This window comes from Saccopteryx bilineata, chromosome 2 (assembly GCF_036850765.1).
Source record: "Saccopteryx bilineata isolate mSacBil1 chromosome 2, mSacBil1_pri_phased_curated, whole genome shotgun sequence".
NCBI classification, from domain to species: domain Eukaryota; kingdom Metazoa; phylum Chordata; class Mammalia; order Chiroptera; family Emballonuridae; genus Saccopteryx; species Saccopteryx bilineata.
In genome coordinates, this window is record NC_089491.1 from 3,366,640 (window position 1) to 3,394,089 (window position 27,450).

Below are 27,450 nucleotides of genomic sequence, written 5' to 3' on the forward strand. Positions count from 1 at the left end.
CTGAGCCAACCAGCCAGGGCCTCATCTGTTCTTTAAATGGGCTTGATCTGGATGGATCATCTGGGGTTGGGCAGAGTCACCACCACAGGGCCCACCCAACCTGCCACAGAGAACCCCTCGGGGGAAAAGCAACAATTCAAATAACAAAGGTTAGTTTATGAATGGCCCCAAGGCCTGGGCCATTTCCAGAAGCAGGTGCTGGTGGAAATCACTTTGGTCCTTTGGCCCAGTGCTGTTTGGAGAAAGAGAAACAGAAGGTGCAGGTCTGTGGGTGCCCTGCCCTGAGACCCAGCGGGCGAGCGGGCAGCTGAAAAAGACGGGGGGTGAGGGGGCCCCCCACTCCATCTGGAACCTGCTGGACTGGAGGGGCCCCCTGGGGCCAGCTCTCTGTGCTGTAAGTGAGTGGCCAGGGTTGCTTGGACGTGTCTGGAGATGGTGAGCTCACCCCCTCCTGGGAGCTCCCGGGAAAAGAGCTGGAAAGGATCTTGCCAAGGTTATTCATATTTTTCCCTAAGGGGCCTCGCCCCCCCCCCCAGGATGGGACAGCTGTCAGAAACAGCAGCTGGGTACAAACCCTTCGCACCCAAGAACCCCGTCACTCTACCTGGGGGGGTATCTGTGACTATAGGTGGCGTGTGGCTCTGAGGAGAAGGATGTGATCCCCACAGTCACAAGGATTATTTTCAAGTCTGCGATTGTGTTCTGAGCACGTGCAGAGGTCTAGAGAGACACGTGGTCTCTCCTTACAGGCTACCCTTGCTTGCCCCCAAGAAACATACAGACACGAGCGTCCTGTCTTTACGCGCTGGCCTGATCGTACGATGTCTCACGAGCTCGCAGTGCCAAATGAACTTGGCCTGCCCAGGAGAACTTGCTATTTAAGGAAGGCTAAGGGTGATAGGTTTCTATAAAGTCAGACCAGTGATCCCTTCTTTATTTTTATTTATAGAAATAGGATTTTTTGCTTAAACTCAGGCCATGCTTTGGTCACACAGAGAAGGAGTTTGGAGGTGACCACTGGGCATCGTTATCTTAAATCTGTCCAGTATAGCCACCGCCTTGTTGGCTGTGTGGCCAAGGTCACCCCTCTGTGACCATCTGAACCTATCCAGGGAGGATAGGAAAGGTGTCTACCCTATGTGCTGGGGGGGATATTCAGTCCTGGTGTCAAAGAAATGGGCTCACATTGCATCATCACCAAGGCCAGGAGCCCACCTCTCTGCTCAGCACAGGAAAGAAGCCAGTGCCTCCTGGGGTCAGGGGCTCCGGACCCTGAGCAGTCCCGCAGCTGCTCAGACCCACGGCCGCCCGGACCCACGGCCACAAAGCTCCGCAGGACATGAGTGAGAGCAGGCCTGGCGAGAACCGAAGAGGCTCGGGGCCGCTTGATAAAGAGGCTTTGGCACTATGGCTCCTTTGAAAACTCTTGCAAAACAGGTGCTAGGATATAAGCAATCCTGAAATTAAAAAAAACACACAATGTTGCTCAGTTGTCACAGTGGGGATCTGGACAGAAAGTGTTGACTGAAAGGGTAGCTGTGCCGGCTCCCAGGGTAGTGATTCGCTGGCTCGAATCTCTCCTGGCTTTGTGTTCTCTCTCTCTCTCTCTCTCTCTCTCTCTCTCCCTCCCTCCCTCCCTCTCTCTCTTTCTCTCTCTCTCTTTCTCTTCCTCCCTCCCTCCCTCTCTCTCTCTCTCTATCCCTCCCTCCCTCCCTCTCTCTCTATCCCTCCCTCCCTCCCTCTCTCTCTCTCTCTCTTTCTCTCTCTCTCTCTCTTTCTCTTCCTCCCTCCCTCCCTCTCTCTCTCTCTCTCCTTGTATGTAATTTCTATTAGTGTTTCCATCTTTTTTCCTAGGTTGGGGTAGAACATGGAAAGTCTGGAAGGAGGGTGTGAGGAGCCCGCATTGGGGAGTCAGGCCAGCTGCGTCTGGTCTGTCACTCCTAAGCCGATAAGGTGTTGCCCCGCAGACTCGGGGACAACAGTATCCGTCTCACCGGCGCATTGAGAGGGCGATGTGAGACCACGGAGGCGAAGTGCTCAGCCCTGTGTCTGGAACATATTAAGGTTGTTTATCACGAGGTAAGTGCCCGGTGGAAGCAGGTATAGCACACACTTAATTAATGAGTCAGGCAGAGTCACCGGTCCCTTAGGAAAATGAGACAGGGGACGTTTAATTTTCCTGCACGGAAGGGTCAGGAGAGGCTGACGGGGGCAGGCACCTGCTCTGCCCACTAGTGAAGAGGAATGAGGGACTGCCTGGTTTGTTCACAGGAAACTCTCCCAGGTCACAATGACTTGAATAACTTGAGGAAGTTAGGCAGTGAGCCTTGCTAGGGGACCCGGCAGGCCGAGGCAACAGGCTGGACACTGGGTATCTGTGTGTGGCTCTCAGCAAGTTGTTTACCCTTCCTTCTGTCCTCAGCCCAGCCGTAAGGAGGGAATGGACACTAAGCAGGTCATTTTAGCCCTTCTGTCCTCGGTATTCTCAGCGTTAGAGTGGAGGCAACAGGACAGGTTCCTCCAGCTAGGGGAGGACTGAGGTTCTCACGGGGCAATAAAGCGACCATGCAAGAGCACCTTCAATGTGCCAGGCACAGTTCTTAGCACTTGACATATTTCAACTGAAAGCCTCTTTAAATTCGAGGTCTTTCTCAGCCTAGGGTCCCTGTGGCTGCAGCCTCCTCCTCCTCCTCCTCCTCCTCCTCCTCCTCCTCCTCCTTGGTGTCTGCAGGACAGAGGCCACTCACTGTGTCCTGGCTCACTCCTTCCAGATGAAAAGATCTTACCTCGAAAACCTCTCCCTGGTACCCAGCCTAACCCCGCTCCTCTTTATCTTCCAGGCAGGGGTCCCAACGCTGGGCTTTGCAATCTCGAGGAAGAGGTCTGCCGCCTTCCCTGTGAGTGTCCTGCGTGACCCCACGGCAGCCACCAAGCCCCAGTGCCCACCAGCCCAGAGGGGAACACGCACTGCCCCTTTCTCTACGTGCTTGGTTGGGTGGTTGCTAACCAACGGGTGGGAACACACCGTGACAGAAGCGGGCGCTCAGTAAGCCCTCCTTGGGTGCCAGGGGCCCTGGAAGTCTCTGACTTTGATTCTCAGACCTTTACAGGTTCTGGCTGCGGCCCATTTGGAAGACGAGACCAGCAACGCGCGGAGTTAGGGACTGGTCCCAAGGTCGCACTGTGAATGAGCAGCTGCAGCTTCAGCCTGACTCCAAATCCCAACGCTGTGGAGCGGGGGAGCGCAGGAACGTGGGCGGGCACGGAGCAACCCAGCCCCGCAGGACACAGGACGCAGGACGCGGGCAGAGTGAGGCACCCGCGGGCTCCCGGGAGGTCGTGCAGCCTCGGCCCCGGGCGGACAAGTCGTCAGCACCAGGGATAGCTCCCGGGCCGCTTCCCGCAGCCCCCGAAGACCCGGCGGCGCGGCGCGCGCGCGGGACTGGCGGCGCACGCTCCCCGACCGGCTCGGACGCGCGCCTCCCCGCCAGCGCGCGCCCCTGCGCCCGGGACTAGGCTGGAGTCGCGCGCGCGCGCGTGCCGCTCGGGAGGGAGCCATCCTGGGTGTCCGGAGCCGCGGCCGCAGCTGGAACTGGCAGGGTCTTCCGGCTGGGCACGTAGTGGTCACCCGCGGGCCTGGGGGGCCTCTTCAGCGCCCGCTTCGCCTGCCTGGTCCCCAGCAGGTGCCATAGCAGTGGCCTGGGCATGAGCGGCCGTTAGTAGCTGCGCGCTGCCCGGGACGGACGCCGGACGCCCCGTCACGTGCATCCAAGTCCTCGGCCAGCCGGGGCAGCGCTGTTCCCATGGTTCAAGGTAAGGGCCCAGCGGGCACGCAAATCATGGGTCATGGGGGCAGAAGTTGCAGGCGGGGGAAACCCCGAATGGGTGCCCATCTTGTCTGGAGAATCCACGGTAGCCTGGCCCAGCCACCTTGCCCCAGGAGCCGCCTGAGCTGGCGTCACATGTCCCACCTTGGGTCCCCTCCAAGCGCGCCCCTGTGAAGGATACTGTGGACAGGGACTGATACTGTGGCAGTGAGGGCCTGAGGTAGAGGCTGGGGCACCCACTGTGCCAAAGGACTCCTCATCTTTCTTGTAGGCTGGGCATGAGGGAATTTGGGGAGGGAAAGTTTCCCAGAAGAGCTTGGCCCCCTTCTCTCTGCCGCCAGGAGCTGAGACCTTTCATTCACTGAGACGTGCCCTCTGCAGAGGCAGTGCTGGGCGCTGGACCTGTGTGGCCACCCATTCAGTCCACCCAGCGCCCGTGGGGCAGGAGGCACTGTCCCTGCTTCACAGATCCGATGAGGAAACTGAGATTCAGGGAAGTTTGGTCGCTTGGCCAAGGTCACACTGCCTGCAAGTGGTGGCGCTGGCCTCTGCGTCACCTCCCACTCACGTGTGTCTGTTTGAGTCCCAGCTTAACTGAGGGAGGGAGGGCACCACACTGTCACTCGGTTCTTCCCGCCAGGAATGAAAGGTTCTCCAAACACCAAAAATTCAGGACACCTGTCCCATCCACACTTCCGGGTCTGCCATCTCGCCTCCCTCAGGGTCCTGTGGTCTCAAGGCCGGGGCCCACGTGGGCTCTGCCTGGTCCTGCCCGTGTGTGCCTCCTGGCTGCTCCCGTGGCTGCAAGACAAGAATCTCAAGGGGCAGGTTCACAGACCTTTCTGGAGGATAAGGTGGTGTCCCTGAGGCCTCAGCCCCAGTACTTAACCCTTCAGCATTCCCCAGGAAGCCGGCACTCAGAAAAGCCAGAGGGTCATCCTGCCGCCTCCCCACAGCACTCCGCTCTCCCAGGGCCAGGCTCTGGTGGGCGGGTGGGAGGGGGGGTTCCAGGCAGCATGAGAACTCCCAACTCCCAGAAATCTCAGACTCACTGGGAAAGCCCACATGCCTTTCTTCCCGCGTCACCCCTCTTCCAGTGGCATTGAAGGTGGAGTCCAGGTGACCAGGGCTCTTCTCACCTAAGCAGCTGGGTGCGAGCACCTTCTAGCTGGAGGAGGGGTGGTCTTTACTCCTCTGGGCACCGGCTGCAAGCTTTCTAAAGAGCTGGGGTGCTGGAACTCATGAACAATCCATCTCCCTCCTGAGGCTGGGCTCGGGGGACGTGGGGCTTTACTCATTCTGCATGAGGCCGTGGTTTGTTGAGCACCTGCGTGACGGGGATGGAAAAGACAGGGTGATGCTGAGTTCCCACCTCCCCGTCAGCTGAGTTCCCAATGGGGCTGAGTGGTCTAGATTCACTTGGAAAGCTTGGAAATGGCTTCCTCAGGGGTCTGGAGCGGGTTCTGGGAAGGACCCACAGGGTCTCCCAGCCTCGGGGCCTCTGGGTGCACGAGGGGGTGGGACGGGGAGCTCTGGGGGCAGCAGCTGGCCTCCCCGGGGCTTGCAGACACTGCTCAGAGCACTACCACATGGAAGCGCTGTAGCTTCTCCAGCAGGAGTGGGACGGCTTCACGTCCCCAGGCGCACACACAGTTTATGCCAGCAGAGCGTGGAAGGAGAACGAGGGCACTCGGAGGAAAGCTGGCACAGCTGGAGGAGCCGAGACTTTCCCCCGTTCTCTCCACCTTTCTGGGAGACCTTGGACGAGTCACTCGCCCGGTGACGGGATGGTCATGCTGTGTCCCTGATGGGCCGTGGCAGCTCCACGCACCCCAGCCCTGTGTGGATGGGAGGAACTGCCGCCCTGGGGGCGTGCAGAGGGGCTGTGACATCTCAGGGCTGCCCTGAGTGAGTCCAAGTTCCCCTGTCTCTCTCCTTCCACTCCCCACTCAAGTGATCACCCCCCCCAGTCTTGTACTTTTGGGGACCTCTCCAAACCGCTGACTCCTGGTGCCGGTTCCGGTTGAGCCACACGGCCTGGCCAACCTGGAGATTTCATGGCATGGGGGGGCACACTCCCATGGAGAGAGAGGCCTCTGGGCTCCTGCCACAGGGGCCTGCTTCACAGAGCGATGCAGCGAGATCCAGCCAGGAGTGATTACCGTGCACAGGACGGGCAGGGAGTGGGCTGCGGCGGGCGGATTTATTACCTCTCAGGAAATTACAGCTGACTTGAGGCTCTCCGGGCAAGAGGCAAGGCCGAGTGGCCGCCGGCCCTTGTCCCGTTCCCCACGCAGCCCTGGGCCCTGCTGCCGCCTACAGCATAGCCAGTCTACATCAGTGCGTCAATAAAAAGGCAGTTTGTGTGTGTGTGTGGGGGGGTGATGCCGGGCTCCCTTGGGGTAACTGCTCAGCCTCCACTTGGGCAAAAATGGGGGGTGGGGGGGTTTCTGCCTCCCTCCCAGCATAGGGCGGGCGATGGAGAAACCGCGTGGGGCGCCCAGTGTCTTGTCTGTTCCGGGGGTCGGCTCCTGTGAGGCACCCGGCTGGGGGCTTCTCCAGCCTGGCTGTGCTGCCCCCGCACTGGTCTCCCTTGCAGTGCTGGCCCTGTGGGTCTGCTCCACAGGGGGTTTGACAAGCCCCAGCGCCTCCCCCGCCGCTGAGCACAGAGCCTCCTGGGTACAGGGTGCACTGGTCTCTCTGTTCAAAGTCCTTTGTTCCCTTCGGGGTGAGATTAGGTCCTTTCTCTAAGCAGGCTTCAGAGGGGGGCTGCCTGAGGGTGGAGGCGCTGCAGGGCGCACCCCGGGGACTGGCCTGCTTTTCCCAGGGGAGGGTGAGCTGCTCAAGAGCCCCCCAAACTCAGGCTGAGCTTGGGTTCCAAGCCTGGCCTGGCGGCATTCCGGCTGCGGGACCCTGGGCTGTGGAATGGGGACTGTGGCTCCTGCTTCCCTGGGGGCTCTTGGGGAGATGAACCAACAATGCTGGTGAGAACGGTTCAGGCTGCGACCTGGAGAATACCCTGGAGAGGGTGACCGGGGGCAGGGAAGTCGGGGAGGGCCCCGCTGCTGTGCGTTCAGAGGGGAGGGGACACCCTGGAGGCCCGGATGGACTGGGAGAGTGAGAAGTGGTCTGAACATCTGACCCCCTGAGGCAGGGGTGTTGGGGTGTGACTGAGCGAATGTTGCTTCCTAACACTCCTCGACAGGGAGCCCAGACAGACGCCTGCCCCGGGCGGAGACTGGGGCACGGCCGGGGGCGCAGGGCGGTCCAGGCCAGGAGGAGGTGGCCTCGAGGGGCACTTTCTGTGGCAGCAGCACCCAAGTGTCAGAAGTCTGATCGTGCCCGGCTCACGTGCCTGCCTACCCCCTGGACATGCTCCCTGCCCACCTTCGGGTTTCCTATGAGGGAGCCCTGGCCGGGCTGGGCCAGTCCCCTGCATCCCTGTGCTTGGCTCTCCCGGGTGGCAGGGTGGGAGGAGTCTGAGCCAGCTAGGAGGCTCAGGCAGAGGCAGGGAAAGGCCTGGGACATGGACCCAGAACCAGCCAGGCTCCCGGGGCTGCGGCCTCGGCTGCCATTTCCCCTGGCTGCTGACCCACAGGCCAGCAGTGCAGCCGAGAAGATAGCAGCCCAGCCTTTGGGGCTGTCCAGAGACGTACTGCTGTCCAAGCTGTGTGTTCCCAGTGAAGCGACTCAACCTCTCTGGGCCTCGGGTTCCTCATTCATAAAATGACGATGATAACATTCCCCTGTGGGATGTGCCAGCTTACTTCTCAGCAGGCTGACGGAGAAAGGGAGTCCAAGCCCTGTGGAGTCGTGGGAAACACCTCTCTTCCAAGCCAGGCCCACCGGCCGGCCGGGGCTGCTGCTCACTTCTCGACTTCGCCGCAGAGTGACCTGGCGGCTGCCCCCGACAGGGAGGTCCACCCCGCGCCGCGTGCCACCCTGGGTCCCTGCCTGCCACCGGCATCTGGGTGCTTCCCAGCCAGGTCCTCGGCATCTGTCTGCCACAGCAGCAGCCAAGGGGGCCCCTGCAGGTGACACTCCGGGGCTGGCCCTGGCTGGCGGCTGGCCTGGGGTCAGGCTCTGGGTCCCTGAGAGGAGTCTCCTCTTTGTATGACTTTATTATGATTATGGAGTTGCACATACAGTGTAAGTGCAGATCGGGGACAGGGCCGCTCCAGGTGTGGTCTGCAGACCAGCAGTGTCGGCAGTCCTGCGGGCGTGCTGGAGATGCTGGCTTTGCCCCCATCCCACCGCCCCCCTCCACCTTCGGGTTTAGTAGCAAGCCCCTGGCTCCTTCTTGTGCTCCGTGAGGTTTGAGGACACCCTCGTCCAGAAAACAGACACAACATCAGAACACAGAAATGGCTCTACCTGCACCGAGCAGGTGTGTGTGTGTGTGGGGGCTCTGTGTGCTGCTTCTATTTTAAATTCACATCTATAGAATTTAAACATACTTTACAGGGTTTGTTTGTCTGTTTGTTTGTTTTTTAAATAAAATAACCGCACGCTTGCTGTAAAAGAAACAGCCAGCCAATCAGCCTGTTTGTTTTTCACAAAGCAGAGGCCCCATTTCCCGCCGTGTCCGCCCCCATCCAGTGCTCAGCACAGCCTCACGCAGTCCCACGGCATGCCATCCCCCCCCCGCCCCCACTCCCACCTTGTCCTTTTATGACAGAGCTCGGCTGTCCCCGCACCCACGCCGGCCTCCTTCTCTCAGTTATTTACTGGGACCCGTGTTAGTAAGCAGGCATGTAGGTCATCCCTGGATTGTCACTTGTACCGTGTAGCTTTTGTAGATTTGTTCAGTGACGTGATCCCCCACGGGGAAGGCTGGAGATGGGTGGGGGTGGTGGCGAGGGGACACGCACTGTGAACGGGGGACACGCACTGTGAACGGGGGACACACACTGTGAACAGGGGACACGCACCGTGAACAGGGGACACGCACTGTGAACAGCACAGGAGAGTTGGCAGGGCGCAAGCAGCTCGCAGCGGATCGCTCCGCGGCTGCCGGGAGGCGGCAGGCGTCTTGGTTGGGAGGACGGTGCCCCTGGAGGTGGAATTTGAGCCAAGGCCTGAGTGTCGAGTGCGGAGGAGGAGAAGGTGTGGCAGAGAGGTGGGGTGCTCCTGCCATCCCTGGGGTGCTGAGCAGCGGTCTCAGTTGACTCTGGCTGACAAAGTGGCCCCTGGAGGGTGCCCCAAGTGTTGCCACCTCTGCTCCCTGCGAGAGTGGTTAGAGACCCGGCAGGGCCTTCCTGGGGTCTCATTGGCTTTTGAGGCTCAGTAGGTGTTGTGATGGAGGCTGGTTTCCCTGTGCGTCACCCCCCCCCGTTGTCATCCTGGGGTCCCTCTGCCAGACTTATAGAGGCTCTCCCTCCCCCCCCCCGTGCTGCAGACAAGAGTGCGAGGGACCCCCTGCAGAGCCCGGCCCCCACCTGCTGGCCCTGCCTGACTCACCCGCGCCAGACGGGGCTGCAGTTCCCGCGTCCCCCTAGCGTTAGCTCTGATTATTCTGCCGGGAGCGAGGGCACCAGACAGGGAGCTAGGCTGGGGCAGCCGTGAGGACGCGGGGGCGGGGGACGCGGGGGCACGGGGACATGGGGGACCCTATGGCGGCCGGGAGCATCTCATTCGCGCGTTCGGGACACCTGTTCAGGGCCTCGCCCGGCAGTGTTGGGAACGTCGTGTTCGCACCGTCTTCCAAATTCTCCCACGTGCTGTTGGCAAAGGCACTTGCACCTGAAACATTCCGGAACGTCCCCTACGATGAGATAAAGGTCTCATTTTCCCAGTTCAAAGGTAAGCGTCGTATGCAGACGCTTGTGCTCCGTGGGGAGCGCGGGGGAGCTCCGCCCCCGCCCTCCCACCGCGGCTCACGCAGCCCAGCAGACCCGCGGGCCGAGAGAGGGACCCACACCCGGAGCCAGAATCCACACCCGGAGCCAGAACCCACACCCCGAGCCAGAACCCACACCCCGAGCCAGAACCCACACCCACCCTTTCCCGCCAGGCTCTCCTCTCGACACCGCAGACTGGCGCCCAGAGTCCCGATTCTGGAATAAAGATGAGCTGGTTCTGGTTTGAGGGAAAAATAGTCTAATACTGCACGGCAGAAGAACGGCAGCTTCCTGTTGCCGGGCCAACCGCACACTTCTGACACGCGCCTGGGTAGAGTTTGGTTAAAACCCTGGTAGGCAGAGACCCCGGGCTCCGTGCGAACCCAAAACCGAAAATATGGTCCGCTTTCATTTTACCTTCACGGAACAAGTTCCCACAGGAGCGCTCCCTCTAATTACTAAACAGATTTCTATTTCAAAAATAACTTTTTTTTTTTTTTTGGTTTTGCGACGCAGTGTCCTGAATAATCACTTTTGTGGTGCATTTTATTGCCGCTGGGCTGCTTCTTGTTTTTCGCTGTGTGTCCTCTTCCTTCTGGGAGCGTCCCTGTCGGTGAACATGAGACGAGGTGGGGGGCGGGGGGGGGGGGAGGGAGGGGACGGACGTGGGCTGCAGAGTCAGCGAAGGAGCACAGCTACCCCCCACCCCACCCCCGCCATGGGAACTCCTCCCAAGTTGGTGAGCTGAGGCGTGTGGTTAAACCTCTCTGTGCCCTGGTGCCCTGGCCTACACCACAGCACAGCTGTCCCCTCCCACAGGGTGGACCGCCTGGTACTGGCGAGACGCAGGGAACCTGGCCCGTGCGATGCCACCGGAGGTGGACATGGGGCCCTCCATCCTGTGCAGCGAGTGGGACGTCGGTCTGCTTAAAAAAACCCATCCCCGCTGAGGCTGGACCGGATTCCCCAGTGCCCCCCCCCTCAGGGCTCTGCGTGGAACAGACCCTGTTAACCCCCACGCCACCCTCATCCCTCGCCTCTCTTCCCTGCGGTGCCCCTGTATGGAGGCTTTCTAGAACACTCCGACCCTCCCTCCCTGCGGGATCTCCCTACTCCACTCTCTCCCTGAAAGATCTCCCCTGGCTGGCGCCCTTGAGGGAAGGGCCCCTGACCCCACGTCACCTCCCAGGGAGGTCAGCCCTGTGACACGCTCTTGGGGGTTAACACCTGGCTCTGGACGCATCTCCACTGGTCTCCGTCCGCAGCCCAGCTACGGTCCCTCATGGAGGCCACCGGTCGATTCTGTTCCGTGCTGGGCCCCGCCCCTGGCACCGTGCCCGGCACACAGGTAGGGGCACTTGGTAGGCATTTGTCGGAAGCCTTTGTGCCATCCTGGGGCCAGCCTCTTCTGTCAGGTGGTGCCCTGGCCTCCGCCGGCCTCTCCCTGGACTGGGGCAGCCCACCGTTAGAGCCACAAAGGGTGTCTATTTTGCAGTCAGAGTCTCCCCTCCAAACGTTCAAAGCCTCCTGGGGGAGGAAGGGGCTCGGAGTGTCCCAGAAATGGGCAGCCAGCCAGCAGGGCCGGTGGGGCCGCTCCGTCCGTCCGTCTGTCCATGTGGCCCCGGCATTTCCAGCTGCAGGAATTTCATCATCAGGGTGCTTCCAGGGCTGGCGGGCTCCCTGGGCCGGGCGGCACACGGCTCGTGGCCAGGCCTCAGGGGCCATCCTGCCATTCTTCATCAACAGGGCTACTGGTCTTGAAACGACCGTTTCGTCGGCAGGACGGGCCCTCTCAACAGCTTGCCTCCACTCCCTCAGGAACGGCTGAGCCCAGTTTTTGTTGTTGTTGTTTTCTTTTTTTGGAAAGAGGAAAATTGATGTAAAACAAATGGCCGGAGGCGGCGTCTTTGGTGAAGGCTGGGCCACCGATGACAGCTCAGGGTGGCTAGGGTGTCCCTGGAAGTTCATAGTGTCGACGCCGGATTGGCCGCAGGGGAGAGCCAGGCAGAAAGGGGAGGCGTGGGGAGAAGGCCGGGGCAATGGCAGCCCCCGTGCCCAGGGGGCCCAGCGGGCAGCAGGACTCCAGACACTATGTAAGTGGAGGGGGTGAGCGAGGGGTAAGGGCTGGACCAAGGGTGGACAGCTGCCCTTCGAGGCCTCTGTCCCGAGATGGAGGTATGCACAGGCAGGAGGGGGCCCTCCTTGGGGTCCTTATGGCTTCTACTTTGGGGTGACCCCCCAGGAGGAGCAGGAAGCCTGGAATCTGTCCAGGAGCCAGATGTGGTGTGGCTGGCCTTCCTCCTTTCCCAGGAGACAGTCGGGGGGTCCAACCACTTGGGTTCTTCGTCTGGATGAATTATAATTTCAAGAAGAAAAAAAGCTCCGTTACTGTTTATCGAGCAGGGGATGAGACTCACACATCCACACACACACACACATGTTCATGCTCACACACAGACACATGCACACATGCACACAAATGCACACACACACACACATGTTCATGCTCACACACAGACACATGCACACATGCACACAAATGCACGCGCGCACACACACACACTCACAGCTCTGGGGTGGGGCGAGGGGTGGTCTAGCCTGAATTCCACAGCGCAGGGCTGGCCTGGCCCCTTTATCCGCCCTGGGCCATCTACGGGTGGGATGGGAGTTCAGGGCATCCCAGTGTGGGCCAGAAAGGAGTCCAGGGAATCGGACAGGGTGACCAGCAGCCCAAGCTTTCATTGCACCGACCTGCTGTTTCCTGGGTGACCCCAGACCCTGGTCCTCAGTGCCCAGCTGTGAAGAAGGGTAAAGATTCTTGTCTTCTCCCCCTCACAGGGCTGCTCACTCTGGGGAGATGCTGTACCTGCCAACTCGGCATAAACTAGAGAGCTGTGAAGACATGGGGGGCCATTCTAAACAGCCGCTGAAATCAGCCCCAGGGGACAATGGGGAGAGGCAGCTGAGGGCTGTCCCTCCCTCCCTCCCTCCTTCCCTCCCTCTCTCCCTCCCTCTCTTCCTCCCTCCCTCCCTCCTTCCCTCCCTCTCTCCCTCCTTCCCTTCCTCCCTCCCCTCTTCCCTCCTTCCCTCTTCCCTCCCTCCCTCCCTCCTTTCCTCCTTCCTTCCCTCTCTCCCTTCCTCCCTCCTTCTCTCCCTCCCTCTCTCCCTTCCTCCTTCCCTCCCTCCCTCCTTCCCTCCCTCTCTCCCTCCCTTCCTCCTTCCCTCCCTCCTTCCTTCCCTCCCTCCCTCCCTCCTTCCCTCCCTCCCTCCTTCCCTCCCTCTCTCCCTCCCTTCCTCCTTCCCTCCCTCCTTCCTTCCCTCCCTCCTTCCTTCCCTCCCTCCCTTCCTCCTTACCTCCCTCCCTCCTTACCTCCCTTTCTCCCTCCCTTCCTCCTTCCCTCCCTCCCTTCCTCCTTCCCTCCCTCCCTCCTTCTCTCCCTCCCTCCCTTACTCCTTCCCTCCCTCCCTCCTTCCCTCCATCTCTCCCTCCCTCCCTTCCTCTTTCCCTCCCTCCTTCCCTCTCTCCCTTCCTCCCTCCCTCCTTCCCTCCCTCCCTCCCTCCCTCTCTCCCTCCTTCCTTTCCTCCCTCCCCTCTTCCCCCTTCCCTCTTTCCTCCCTCCCTTCCTCCTTCCCTCCCTCCTACCCTCTCTCTCTCCCTTCCTCTTTCCCTCCCTTCCTCCTTCCCTTCCTCCCTCCGTCCAGTCCAGCAGCCAGGCCCCTGGTTCCTGGGCATAAATTGTTCAAGTGCCCTCATCTGTTGAGTTAAGTAGAGCCCATCTCTTCACCTCAGCACACGCAGCTTCCAGCTGTAGCCATGGAAACTGCCTGTTACCTTGTGACTAGCTAGAGTCTATGTATTTTTTCGGGTGTGTTGTTTTTTTAAAGCCTTGCATAGATTTCTCTTTGGCTCTCACACTCCTGTGGAGGTAGGGGAGGAGAAAGACAGGTGCAAAGCCGTCAGGTGCCCTGTGTCCACTCTTCAGGGCCGGGGTGCCCAGCGGGGAGATCCCCCTAAATGGCCACTGTCTCCTCAACTTGGGCCTCCCCTCTGTCTTCCATGAGCAGAGCAGTTACCACACGGCTCCCCAACCCACTTCTCGGGTCGGACCCAAACCCAATGAGAAAAGAGGAATGTGCCGCAACAATGGGCCCAGACAGTATACCGGTCGAGGCGCTGAGCTGTGGGCCCTGCCCTCCCAGACTTCACAGCCCAGAAGGGAGAGAGCACTAATGCTACTCTTTATCTTATCTAAAGTTTGCAAAGACGGTTTTTTTGCTGGATAGAAAATTCTAGGTTGATGCTCCCCCCTCCTCCCAGTACTTTGAGGACACTGCCCACTGCCTCCTGGCTTTCATTGTTTCCAGTGCTAAGTCTGCAGTAATTCTCGTCTTGGTTCCTCTGCATGTTGTGAGACCCTTTGTCCTGTTTTGAAGATTTTCTCTTATTACTGGTTTTAAACAAATTTATTAGAATGTTTCTTGGTGGCATTTCCTTCATTTTGTGTGTGTGTGTGTGTGTTCATGATTTTTGGATCTGTGGGTCTGTAGTTTTCATCCAATCTGGAGAATTTTCAGCCAGTATTTCTTCTTAGCATTTTTCTGCATTCCCTGCCTCCCTTTGGGGGTCCCAGTCACATGTATATTAGGTCCCACTTGAAGTTTCCTTCATGTCATTGAAGTTCTGTTTACTTATGTTGTGTCTTTTTGCTCTGTTTCCTTTTAAGTTGTTTCTATTGCTGTCTTTAAATTCATTTATCCTTTCCTCTACGATAGCTGATCTGATATTAATTCTATCCAGTGTATTTCATCTTAGACATTGTTGCTTACTTTTTTTTTCTTAAGTGAGAGGAGGGGAGATACAGAGACAGACTCCCACATGTGTCCCCTGCTGGGATCCACCAAGCAACCCCTGTCTGGGCCTGATGCTCACAACTGAGCTATTTTTAGTGCCTGAGGCAGAGGCTTGTTGGAACCATCTTCAGTACCTGGGACCGACATGCTCAAATCAGTCAAGCTATGGCTGTGGGAGGAGAAGAAAGAGAGAGAGAGAATGGAAAGGAGAAGGGGTGGAGAAGCAGATGGTGGCTTCTCCTTTGTGCCCTGACCGGGAATCGAACCTAGGACTTCCACATGCCAGCTCTACTGCTGAGCCAACTGGCCAGGGCCAGTAGCTTATTTTTGTCTCTAGAAATTTAGTTTGGTTCTTTTTCACATCTTCGATGTTTCTCCTTAATGTGTCCAATTTTTTTCCTCTAGTGTCTTGAGGAAAAAACATGTAGGCAACAGTTACCACTACATTGATGTCCTTGTCTCCTAACTGTGCCCTTTGTGCCATTTCCAGGTTAGTTTCAGTTGCTTAACTTTTCTCTTCGTTCAGGATTGTATGTTTCAGCTCCTTGGCATGCCAGGTAACTTAGTCTGGGTGCCAGACATGGTGACTTTCACCTGCTGGGTGCTGGCTAGACCCTCATACATATCTGTGGTCTTTGTTCTGGGACACGGTTATCATGGGAAACAGTTTCATTCTTTCAGCTCCAGCTGTTGTGCTTTGTTCGGAACACGAGGGCCATCTGCAGAGTCCTCCTCCTGGGGCTCCGGGGGTCACAGCGCTCTGCTTCCCAACAGGTGGGAGCACGGACTGTCCTGGACTGGTGTGAGCTCTGAGCGTTGCTCCCTAGAGTCTTCTCCAGGGGCTCGTTCTCTGACCTCAGGTAGACCCGCTGCACATGGACACGTGAGGGCGACTGATCTGGGAAGCATTCCGGGGAGGAAGGGGCAGCATGCCGTAAAAGGTAGGCAGACGAGGACCAGGGCTCCGTGAAGACTGTTCAGGTGCAGCCTGACCCTGCTGTGCAGCCAAGTCTCACCAACCTCCCCCTGTGCCCTTTCTTTCTCCTGCTCTTATGCTGCAGCTCCTGGAGCCCACTGTGCTCTGCCTGCCTCGGGGCCTTTGCACATGATGTCTCTTTGCACAATGCTGTTCTTTCCCATTGTTCCCTACTCGTCTCTCAGGTCTCAACGTCCAGGTCATTCTCTCAGGACTGCCTCCCTGGCTGCCACACCCCCCCCCCGTGAGCACCCTGTAAGCTCCTCCCTTACGCCCCATCGGTGTTCACCCCCAGGACTGAAAACTGCCAAGGCAGGGGTCCAGAGCAGAAACTGGGACGTTGTGGAAGCTCAGCGAATATTTGCTGTTGAACTGTTGATAAACTGTAAGTGCCAAGTACATAGTACAGACAGTGAACGCTACTAGACCCCAGAGGAAAGAGCTGTGTCCAGGGCCCGGGGGTCAGGAAAGGCTTGCTCAAGGAGCATGCCAGGTGATAGCCAGGGATTTCAATACGCAGGGCTAGAAGAGAGCTCAAGGTTCGTGAAATGTCACCAGCCAAGGCTCAGAGGCAAAAATCAAGGCCAAGTTTGGTTGGAAGGGCCAGGAATAAACCTCTTGGCCAGACCTGTTTAACGATCATTGCAGAGATAGTAAATGCAAGACTGGAACAGTGAGTCATGGACAAGCGCGGAGGGCCCTGAACACCAGGTGTTTGTGGCCTCGACCGTGCTCAGTGTCTGCCACCATCTGGAGGGACAGTGGATGGGCTGTGGGGGTAGGGGGTGCTGGGTAGAACCATGGCTCTGCATGAAACTGCAAATACACCGCGGCACTGTCTCCATGAAGTGCCCTTGTTCTGTTAAAAATAATTAAAATCAGACCTGTTAGTATGCACATAGAAATGCCCCCTCCCCAACCCTCCAGACCCCACCCCACCCCACCTTGTGCAGTCCACCGTTCATCTCCTTAGAGGCTCTCACTGAGCGCCCCGAGCTGGGTGCCCAGGGGCTGCGGTGTGGGGATGGCCTTGTCCCGAAAGCCCTCTCTCTCCCACCCTGGGCAGCCGAGCCCCCAAGGGGTCAGGAGTCCAGCCCTGCGCTGGCCACTGGGCCTTGCATCACCTGGGACGGGCGTCCTCCTCGGTCCCCCGATCCTCTGTGTGCTTCTCTCTGCCGGGCTCAGAGGCCACGAGGGTTTTTGCTGAATGTCGTGAGGGTGGCCGTGACCTTGGGGGTGTGAACCACGGTGATGGGCGAAGGCCTGGGGTCGGATCCCAGCTGTGCTCCCCCCCTCGAGGCCAGACCTAGATGCACCTCCCTCTCAGGGCCCCAGTTTCTTTGTCTTTGGGTGAGGACCCTCCCGGCGCCTGCACGGAGTGGCCAGTGAGGTCAGGCGACTCCTGACCGCAGTACCCTTAGCTCCGCGCTGGGACGCCGTGTGGGTTTAAGAAACGGAGCTTCGTGGCCCCCGCGGATCCTGGCCCACCGCACCCTCCCCTGCACCTTCCAAGCCCTGAACCCGGACCGGGAGCCGCACGCGGTTCTCGGGAGAGGGCGTCGAAAAGAAAAAGTTTAAGTCCAGCAGCAGAAAGGTCTTTGAAAACCCAGCTTCTGCACATTGTTCTTTTTAAGGGAGAGAAAAAGCCAGCTCTCTGCGCAGCTGAGCTAGGGCTCACCCGGGGGTCTCACGCCCCACCCTCCATGTTGCTTGTGGACCATGGCCCTGGAAAGTTCCTGAAGGGTGCGTCCCGGCTGCAGGGTCCTCACACTGGCCTAGCCGGCAGCACTGTGCCTACCCCGCCCCCCCCCCAAGCTATCCAGGAAACACTGAGGGGCAGACAGGGGTAGGAGGTGGGGACCAGGGAGAAAAGACCTCTCTCTCTCTTCCTTTTCCACGCTCAGGACCTGTGGAGTGCAGGCTTTTCAAATTAATCCCAACTCCATTTAACCGGCCCCCCCCCCCGTGTGGAACCCCGTCTGTGTCCTTCACTGGACTGTCCTCTGGTGGCGGGAGGACTACACAAAGGCAAGCCGGGTACTGGGCTTCACGGGGCTCACGGTCTGCTGGGGCCAGGGAGGCCAGTGCAGCCTGCCCCTCCCGCCGACAGGCAAGCTGGGGGCGGGAAAACACGTCGGCTTTGGGGTGCTGTCCTCGCATCCCGGGTACAGCAGGCTCTCCTAGGGACTGAAGATGTCAGTGAGGGGTGTTGCACCCCACCCAGCACAGACGTGGGGCTCAGGACAGGACGATGTGGTTATTACTAGAGTGAGGCACTCGGGAGCCACTCAGGGTGTCTCAGGGAGGCAGTGGCCTGTCCAGAGCTTGGTTCGGGGGTCCCCGTGGGGCAAGAGGGCAGGAAGGCGGGGCAGGAAGCCTACCCAGGTCCTGGAGTTGGCCAGGCAGCCTCCGTGTATAGAGCGAGCTTCTCGGCTACATTGGAGTCACCAGCGTCAGTAAAGAGATGACCAGAGGCCCTGGCCGGTTGGCTCAGCAGTAGAGCGTCGGCCTGGCGTGCGGGGGACCCGGGTTCGATTCCCGGCCAGGGCACATAGGAGAAGTGCCCATCTGCTTCTCCACACACCCCCCTCCTTCCTCTCTGTCTCTCTCTTCCCCTCCCGCAGCCAAGGCTCCATTGGAGCAAAGATGGCCCGGGCGCTGGGGATGGCTCCTTGGCCTCTGCCCCAGGCGCTAGAGTGGCTCTGGTCGCAGCAGAGCGATGCCCCCTGGTGGGCGTGCCAGGTGGATCCCGGTCGGGCACATGCGGGAGTCTGTCTGACTGTCTCTCCCCGTTTCCAGCTTCAGAAAAGAAAAAAAAAAAAAAAAGAGAGATGACCAGAAAGACGGGCGTGAACCGTGAGCTTCTGCACAGATGTGCACACTTCTTGCAGACCACGAGGAGGTCAGACGGGAGAGGGCTGACGGCTACTGGGGGCCCCCCCGGGCCAGACCCTGGGAACTCAGCATCCAGAAACTGGGTTCCTTGTTCTCCTCCTGTCTCCCCCTCTTTCCACCCCCACCTCCAACCTCCACCACCTTGGGGCCCATGGAGGAGTGCAGGGTTGCTGGTTCATGCCCAGGCCTTACTTTGGGGCAGAGATCTGGGGTCACCCTGGGTGAGCCTCTTCTCCCGGGGGGCACAGCGACCCATGTGCACAGTGAGGGGGCAGCAGCGTGCTCCCAGCCTTCCCCCTACACCAAGCCCGCCTCCAGCTCCCCGGGAATCCAGCTGGTTTGATCACGAGCCTCACTGCACCCCACGTAGCCGCTGCTCTGGGTGGACGGGCCAGTGAGCGGAGCTGGGGGATGTAGGCCTCACAGTGGCAGTGACAACTCAGGCTGCAATGTATTGTTGTTATTTTGTTTGTTTTTTTGTGACAGAGAGAGGGACAGATAGGGATAGACAGACAGGAAGGGAGAGAGATGAGAAACATCAATTCTTTGTTTCAGCACCTTAGTTTTTCATTGATTGCTTTCTCATATGTGCCTTGACCGGGGTGGAGGGACTCCAGCAGACTGAGTGACCCCTTGCTCAAGCCAGTGACCTTGGCCTCAAGCTGGTGAGCCTTGCTCAAACCAGATGAGCCTGCGCTCAAGCCGGCGACTTCGGGGTCTCGAACCTGGGTCCTTCGCATCCCAGTCCAACGCTCCATCCACTGCGTCACCGCCTGGTCAGGCTCAGGCTGTACTGTTGAAGCAGGTTCCAAAGGCTGTGAACAGCCTGGCAGCCTGCCTCCCAAAGGGGCCCCGTGGGCCAGGCCCCCACTGGCCTGCCTAGGGCCCTCCCCGCTGCTGCTGCTGCCCCAGGGGACCAGTACGACGCCAGGTGGCTTTGCAACAGCTTCTTGACAGAAGCTGGGAGGGGTTTCCTCCGGCCACTCTCCGCCTTCCCGAAGGTTCCTGCGGTCGAGGACAGTGACCGTCTGGGGACCATGCCAGAAGGTGCAGGAAGGCCACTCAGCTAGGGGTGCCTTCCTCCCCTGGCCAGTAGGAGAGCTGAGCCTTCGGGCCAGCCCAGCCGGGGTCCAACCCCTGCCCCTTCCTGTTTCCTGGCCGTGGTCTAGATAGGGCCTTCCGGCCACCCAGGCCCTGGCGTCCGCCCTGACCCCTCTCCTCCCAGCCCACCGTGCCGTGGCCCTCGGCCCCAGCCCAACCACGACGGACTGGCGGGGACACAGAGGCCGAGCTGCCATCCAGGCGAGTCTCGGTGCTGGGCGGGTTGTCTCACTCTATCAGTTTCAGTTTACCCCTAGAGTATGGGGGTGGGCCATTGTGCAGAGACGTGTGTGCGCACGCTCGTGTGTGTGTCTGTGTGTGTGTGTGCGCACGCTCGTGTGTATCTGTGTGTGTCTGTGTGTGTGTGCGCTCGTGTGTGTCTGTGTGTGTGCGCGCGCGCTCGTGTGTGTCTGTGTGTGTGTACGCGCTCGTGTGTGTGTCTGTGTGTGTGTGTACGCGCTCGTGTGTGTCTGTGTGTGTGTACGCGCTCGTGTGTGTGTCTGTGTGTGCGCGCGCTCGTGTGTGTCTGTGTGTGTACGCGCTCGTGTGTGTGTCTGTGTGTGTGTGCGCGCGCTCGTGTGTGTGTCTGTGTGTGCGCGCGCTCGTGTGTGTCTGTGTGTGTACGCGCTCGTGTGTGTGTCTGTGTGTGTGTGTACGCGCTCGTGTGTGTGTCTGTGTGTGTGTACGCGCTCGTGTGTGTGTCTGTGTGTGCGCGCGCTCGTGTGTGTCTGTGTGTGTACGCGCTCGTGTGTGTGTCTGTGTGTGTGTGTACGCGCTCGTGTGTGTGTCTGTGTGTGTGTGCGCACGCTCGTGTGTATCTGTGTGTGTCTGTGTGTGTGTGCGCTCGTGTGTGTCTGTGTGTGTGCGCGCGTGCGCTCGTGTGTGTGTCTGTGTGTGTGTGCGCGCACTCGTGTGTATGTGTGTGTGCGCGCGCTCGTGTGTGTCTGTGTGTGTGCGCGCGCGCTCGTGTGTGTCTGTGTGTGTGTACGCGCTCGTGTGTGTGTCTGTGTGTGTGTACGCGCTCGTGTGTGTCTGTGTGTGTGTACGCGCTCGTGTGTGTGTCTGTGTGCGCGCGCTCGTGTGTGTCTGTGTGTGTACGCGCTCGTGTGTGTCTGTGTGTGTGTGTACGCGCTCATGTGTGTGTCTGTGTGTGTGTACGCGCTCGTGTGTGTGTCTGTGTGTGCGTGCGCTCGTGTGTGTCTGTGTGTGTACGCGCTCGTGTGTGTGTCTGTGTGTGTGCGCGCGCTCGTGTGTGTCTGTGTGTGTACGCGCTCGTGTGTGTGTCTGTGTGTGTGTGCGCGCGCTCGTGTGTGTCTGTGTGTGTGCGCGCACGCTCGTGTGTGTCTGTGTGTGTGTACGCGCTCGTGTGTGTGTCTGTGTGTGTGTACGCGCTCGTGTGTGTGTCTGTGTGTGCGCGCTCGTGTGTGTCTGTGTGTGTACGCGCTCGTGTGTGTGTCTGTGTGTGTGCGTACGCGCTCGTGTGTCTGTGTGTGTGCGCGCGCGCTCGTGTGTGTGTGTCTGTGTGTGCGCGCGCTCGTGTGTGTCTGTGTGTGTGTACGCGCTCGTGTGTGTGTCTGTGTGTGCGCGCGCTCGTGTGTGTCTGTGTGTGTGCGCACGCGTGCGCTCGTGTGTGTGTCTGTGTGTGCGCGCGCTCGTGTGTGTGTCTGTGTGCGCACGCTCGTGTGTGTGTCTGTGTGTGTGTGCGCGCGCACTCGTGCTCGTGTGTGTGTCTGTGTGTGTGTACGCGCTCGTGTGTGTCTGTGTGTGTGCGCGCGCACTCGTGTGTGTGTCTGTGTGTGTGCGCGCTCGTGTGTGTCTGTGTGTGTGTGCGTGTGTGTCTGTGTGTGTGTGCGCGCGCACTCGTGCTCGTGTGTGTGTCTGTGTGTGTGCGCGCACGCACTCATGTGTGTGTGTCTGTGTGTCTGTGTGTGTGCACGTGTTCTTGTGTGTGTCTGTGTGTGTGTGTGTGTGTGCGCGCATGCGCGCCCTGCCTCCCACGTGGCCGGGGAGTGTGGGTGTGGCCCAGCAGGTAGCTGCCTGTCTCTCCAGGGGAAAGTCATGTCATACCACCCTGGGGAAGTTGGGTAAAACGAGACAGATGCAGCAGACGTACCCGGCACCGGACAGTAGCTGCCGCTGGGCTCGTTAACCTGGATGTTGAACCAGAGAGGAGGGGCCTGCCGCTCCCGATCACGCCTCAGCCTCCCACCCACCCTGCTCCGCGGCATGGCCTGAGTCCAGCTTGAAATGATATCCCTTCCCCAAGAGCTCGAAGGACCCCGTGGTTCGTCCATTCCCAGTGCGTGCCAGGCACCCACTGCGTGCCCTGCTCTGGGGTGCACACCGGAACCGAGAGTGAGCGGCAGACAGGCGAAGAGGCCCTGCTCTCATGGCGCGGACCCCGGGGGCCTGGGGGGAGCTTCTGGACACCCGGGAGTCCAACAGCAGAATGGCATGGCCCCGGAAATGTGAAACAGGTCCTCAAGGCGTCCACGCCACGATGCGGGCCAGCCCAGGGCGTCCCGGGCATTTTCTAATCACCAGCTCCCCAGCCCCGCTGCTCTGCCCAGCGGCACTGATCCCCCTGCTCAGAGCGCATTCTCTGGCCTCAGAACAGAAAGGAGGAGGGCACAGGACTGGCTCACCGTCCCCGACTCCTGGGCACCTGGTCAGCCGGCAGTTCTGAGGGGCACTGGGCTCCCAGGGCCGAGTCAAGCCGGGCTGAGGATGAACCTGGAGGCGGACACCCGGTCCCCGGGGCCCACTCCTGCTACCCTGCCCCCCGGCCCGGCTCTGGGTAGCATCGGGACCAGCTGCGCTGCGGCCGAGCACCTCCCCTGTATTTATTACTGAGCGCCGGAGTCTGGGAGCCCCGCGGAGCGTGAAATGAGGAACAAATGTGGAAGCAGGTCTAGACAGGAACTCCGCGGCCCTCGCTCCCGCGGACAGCGGGGCCTCGGGCTTCCAGGTAGCGGGAGCGCTCAGAACCAGACGGATGTGTTTGTGGTGGAGGAAGAGGCGTGCCGGCCGTCTGGCCGTCTGTCCGTAAGCTCTCGATGAGACGCAGGATGGGGGAGGCCTGGCAGGGAGGGAGGTGGCCAGCCTGGCTGACAGAGATCAGCGAGGGCCAGCCCTCTGCCCCCAGCCTCAGTTTCCCCACCTGGCAATGAGCAGTGCCGTCGCCACTTAGTTGGCAGGGCTGCTCGTTAAGCAAGCGGATTTCGGGGCCCCACTCAGACCCACGGAGGCCCGAGCGGCTGCGTGTTACCAGGAGCCCCGCGTGCTGGGGCCGGCGGGTTCGGAAGCCGCAGGGTGAGGTGAGCTGGAGGCCCAGCCAGCGCACAGGAGGGTGGGGTGCAGGGCTTGGCTTCCCCCTGGGCATCTCCAGTGCACGTGGCAGACAGAGCCGCAGTCAAGCATTGCTGGGCCCCCTGCACGGAGCCAGGCACTGTGGAGGGGGGGAGGGGGGGACAGTGAGCTGTGGAGACACTCCCTCCTTGAGGTCGTCAAGGTAGGGAGGGGTGGACAGAGCCAGAGGACCAGGAAAACATGGAGTCTGACAGGACGTGCAGGAAGGACCCATGGTCCAGATGGCAGCCATGCCGGGTCTTCCGCCAGGGGAGGGGGATCCGCGGGGGAGGCAGGTGGAGGTTGGACGGGCTGGCGTCTGGCTCTGCTGCCAGGTGCTTCCTGCTCCCCGCCCCCAGCACCACCCCATTGGGTCCTCCTGGCTCAGCAGACAGCCGGAGCTGGGAAAGGGGCTGGCTGCCCCGCCCAGGAGACGCAGCGCTCCATCACAAGGGGACAGTTGCCTACCCGGCCCCTTCACAGACTCCAGGGGTCGGGGTGGGGTCTTCACAGACAGAGGGGCCCTGTCTCACGCCCCAGGTCCTTATGAGGACAGGGAGGCAAAGCCATTTATAAAGCTTTAAAACTGTTTATGGTCCCGGGGGGCACATTAGCAATTCAGCGAGACACCTGCCAAATTGTCTTGGCTGGGCAGTGTGGCAGGCACCTCCACCGGGCTGTCACTGGGGCCTGCCTGCCTGCGATTTTCTGCCTCCCAGCCTTTGCCTGTGCTGTCCCTCTTCCCACAGCCCTCCCTGCCCCCTCCCGGCCCGGCTAGTCCCACAGCCGTCCTTTCTGGATGGCTCAGAAGCTGCCTCGTCAGGTAGTCCTCCCCCCCCCCCACCGAAGCTCCAGGAAGCCCCCCTCCCAATGCCGAATTGCCCTCCCCAGCTCTGAGTCTCAAAGCCCTTTTTGTTCCATTGGTCCTTGGGACCCCCTGTCACTCACTGGGTCAGCCCTGCCTCCCTCGGAGCTCCCCGGGCAAGCGTGCATCCCGTCTGTGTGGCCCTGCCCTGCCCCTGCTGGGGCCACCATCTCTGCTGATGGCTTTGTATCAGCAGCTTTTGTTGCAAACACCTTAGTTGTTCACTGATTGCTTTCTCATATGTGCCTTGATTGCGGACCTTCAGCAGACCGAGTGACCCCTTGCTCGAGCCAGCGACCTTGGGTCCAAGCTGGTGAGCTTTGCTCAAACCAGATGAGCCCGCGCTCAAGCTGGCGACCTCGGGGTCTTGAACCTGGGTCCTCCGCATCCCAGTCCAACGCTCTATCCACTGCACCACCGCCTGGTCCGTGGATCAGCAGCTTTTGACACCCGTGATCCTCACACTTCAACACGCATCTCCGTCATCCGGAGCCTTCGCAGGAGGGGCTGGTTCAAGACGCAAACCGAGATCCTTCAAGTCCCGAGCTGGCGGGAATCGGCTGTCTAAACCCTGCCAGACCCATGTGACGGATAAGGAAACTGAGGCTCAGAGAGGGGCCTCCGCCCCAGGGTGACCAGAGAGTGTGTGGTAGGATGTTCCCCCACCTGTCTGTCCTCTTAGGCAAGACAGCAGCCCTTTAGAACTGGCGCCTCGGTGTCTAACTGGGCGGAGTCCCTGGGCACAGAGGATCTGAAAGGTCCCCCGAGGGCAGCAAGGTGTGGGACTTGGGGAGAGGGACCTCTGGCCACTGTTTGTCCACCCGCTGTCTATTTGAAGTCACAAATGACCCAGCACCCCCGCCCCCTGCACTGGCCTCGGCCTGCCACCTGGCCCTGCAGCAGAGCTGTGAGACACGGTTCCTCCAGCACTGGCACTTTGAGATTCTGTGATGTGTTAAGTAAATCCAGGAAGCCTTCCTGAAGGAAAGGGCATGTTCTGGGCCCTGAGGGCAAGGCAGAGGGAAGGGCATCCTGGAGGTGGGGTGGCAGGAAAGTGGGGCCCAGAGAGCCATGTTGCCGTCAGGGGCTGTGTGGAGTTAACCGTGGGCTGATGTCAGGCTGGGGTACGAGCGTCTGCTGGCCGGGCCCTGGGCCGGGACTGGCGCCGATAGCGGACATTGCTGCCCCTTGACTTGCACGGAGGGGCAGTGTGAGGCTGAGACAGTGGCTCCCGCTGGATGGGGCCCGGGTGTCAGAGCCGGCCGTGGCTGCTGACGGCACCCTCCCTGTCCCATCGCCAAGCCGCCTGCTGCTGGAAACCCCCTGCCCCAGAGCCAGGGGCGAGGGGCCGGCCATATCTCAGACCCAGGAAGAAGGCTCTGTGGCCAGCCTGGCCACTCCCCGGAGCCCTCGGGGACCTTGACACAGGGTCACAATGTTCACAGAAGCAGTTGGAGCACCGCAGCCCCGGCTCTGGTGAAATCCTTGATGCTTTCTCTGTTTTCCTAAAGCGAAGGGGGCTGTGGCTCAGAGGAGCCCTGTTCTTACAGCTGCCCGGAGGCAGAGCCACTGGCTCCTGGGGTCCAGCTGAGGTGCTGGGGGAGGCGCTGTACCTCCCAGCTCAGGCTCGGGTCCCTGTGTGCCCTCTGCTATCTGCCCAGCTCAGCGGAGGGCCCTCATCGACAAAGGGGGAGCCATAATTATCTTTTTGGGTGTAAATAGCAGAAACGCACTCAAGGTGACATATTCAGAGTCACTCTGCCGATTTGGGGAGGGAATTGGAATCGCGTGAGTCAGGGCCGCAGACAGCCTGGCTTTCTCAGGGCACCTGTGTCCTTCCTAGAGGGGACTCGAGGCTCTGCTGGCCCTAGATCCACTGGCCCTCCACACCTGTGGCTGAAAGTGTGGCGCTGGCCGGCTGGAGCCTGAGCACTCATGTCTCCACCTGAGGTCAAGTGACCAGCAGGGATGGACCCAATGCCACTTCCCAGCATGGGCTACATGTCCACCCCACCCTCAGGAAGCCGTGGCCAGGCAGGCAGCAGCAGGGGGTACAGAGGTGACTGCCAGGCACGTGTCTCAGGGACAGGACACATGGGGGGGTGCTGGGCTGGCACCCCGAAACCCATCAGCTGCAGTGGTGTGCCCCTACATGGGCTACAGGGCATGGGACACACAGCAGTTGGGGATGGGAGGACACATCCCTGCTCTGAGACATGATGCTAACAGCATGTGTGGCCTTGACCCCAACCGTGCAACACTGAGGCTGGGATCAGGGTATGTCCCCTCTTGTGTCTCAGTTAGCTCATCTTAAAAAGTGGGACCCACACCGTGCGACGTTGGTGTGGGGGGTCTCGGAGAGGGGGACCTGCCTGGTACGTTTGCAATGGGGGGCTGGGACGCTGATGCCATCTGAGCCTGGGGGCCCTGGGTTCCCTGTGGCGGAGGTGGGGCGTGTGCAGAATGAGGCACAGTGACCAGCCCGCCCTGGCGGGGGACCAGGTTTAACGGGACCACTGGGAGAGGCCCTGTCGTTCTCCGAGCCTCATCCTCTCACCTACAAAGTCGGGGTCCGTGTGCCTATTCTGCCCCCAGAGGCTGCCGTGAAGACTAGGGAGGGGTCCCTGGGGGTCATTCTGCGGCCTGCTCTCTGGCCCCCAGCAGGGTAAGGCCGAGGTGAGCCCCACGCGGAGGGAGGGGCAGGGACTGGGCCTGCACTCCGCCGCCGGCCGCCTCCTCTGCTGGGCCTCGCCTCCGTGATGAGCGCGACAGGCCTCTGACAGCAGGCCTGGCGCCCTCCCCGTGTCCCCCCGCCGGCCGCCCCTTCTGCACCCCCAGCTCCCTGGATTGGGCCCCGGGGTGGCCTGCACCCTCGGCGGGGCTGGCGGGCCAGCTGGCTTCAGCCGCCCCGGGGGCCCAGGCAGGTCAGCGGGGCCGGCAGGGCGCCCAGGAATGCGGGGTCCCCGGCTCCCAGGCTCTGTCTGTGTGGCCTGCACAGTGTCTCTCTGATGCGGGCCCTGTCGCTCGGGCTGTCTGGATCTGCCTGTCTGCACCTCTGTCTGGATTTGGAGCTGTCTGTGAGTCTGTGTCTCCTTCTCTAATCGCTCTGGGTCCTGTCTGGATCTGTCTTTCTGTCTGTCTGTCGGTCTGGGTTCCTGACCCAGCTTTGCCTGGGATACACAGCGTTCATTGCCCGGGCAACACCCTCCACATCAACACACGCCTGGGTCCCCCTCCACCTGGACACCTGACCCTGGCAGCTGGGTCTGCAGCAGCCAGCACCCACCCCACCCCCGGCCTCCCACACACCTTCCCAGCGGCCCCCCACACCCAGCTTCCTCCCTCCCGACCCACCACCCACCGACCGCCCAGACCTCGAGTGTCCGAAGGAAAACCCCCCCGTCTGTCAGTGCTTCTCATGCATTCCTGGAAGAGGAAAGAGTCGGCCCAAATTCCAGCAAGTCTTTGGCAGGGTTTATCAAAAACTGTAGAAACGTGCGCACACCACAACGCTCTTCACTGCACATTCCTGTGATTGCAAAAAAGTGGGAAGTCACGTGGCTGCCCTCCCGCGGGGCCTAGCCCGGCGCTGGGGGGGCCGCGGGGGCGCGGGGGGCGGAGCCTCCACACAACGCAGCTGGGAAAGGGGCAGGTGGGTTCTGTCGCGGTTCTGCAGGGTCCCGGGAGATCCGAGCATCCGGGGAAATGTCGCGCTGGGGACAGACCCCCCCCCCAGGTGAAGCAAGG

The 27,450-nt window shown here is 60.5% G+C and overlaps 1 protein-coding gene across 1 annotated transcript in view; it reads left to right on the forward strand.

Moving 5' to 3' along the window:
• Positions 1 to 3,141: 3,141 nt before the first annotated feature.
• FAM163B (family with sequence similarity 163 member B) overlaps positions 3,142 to 27,450 on the forward strand; it is a 30,536-nt gene continuing 6,227 nt past the window's right edge. Inside the window, exon 1 of the mRNA XM_066255798.1 lies at positions 3,142 to 3,813. The gene's annotated coding sequence lies outside the window, so the exon portion shown is untranslated. The remainder of the gene's footprint in view (positions 3,814 to 27,450) is intronic.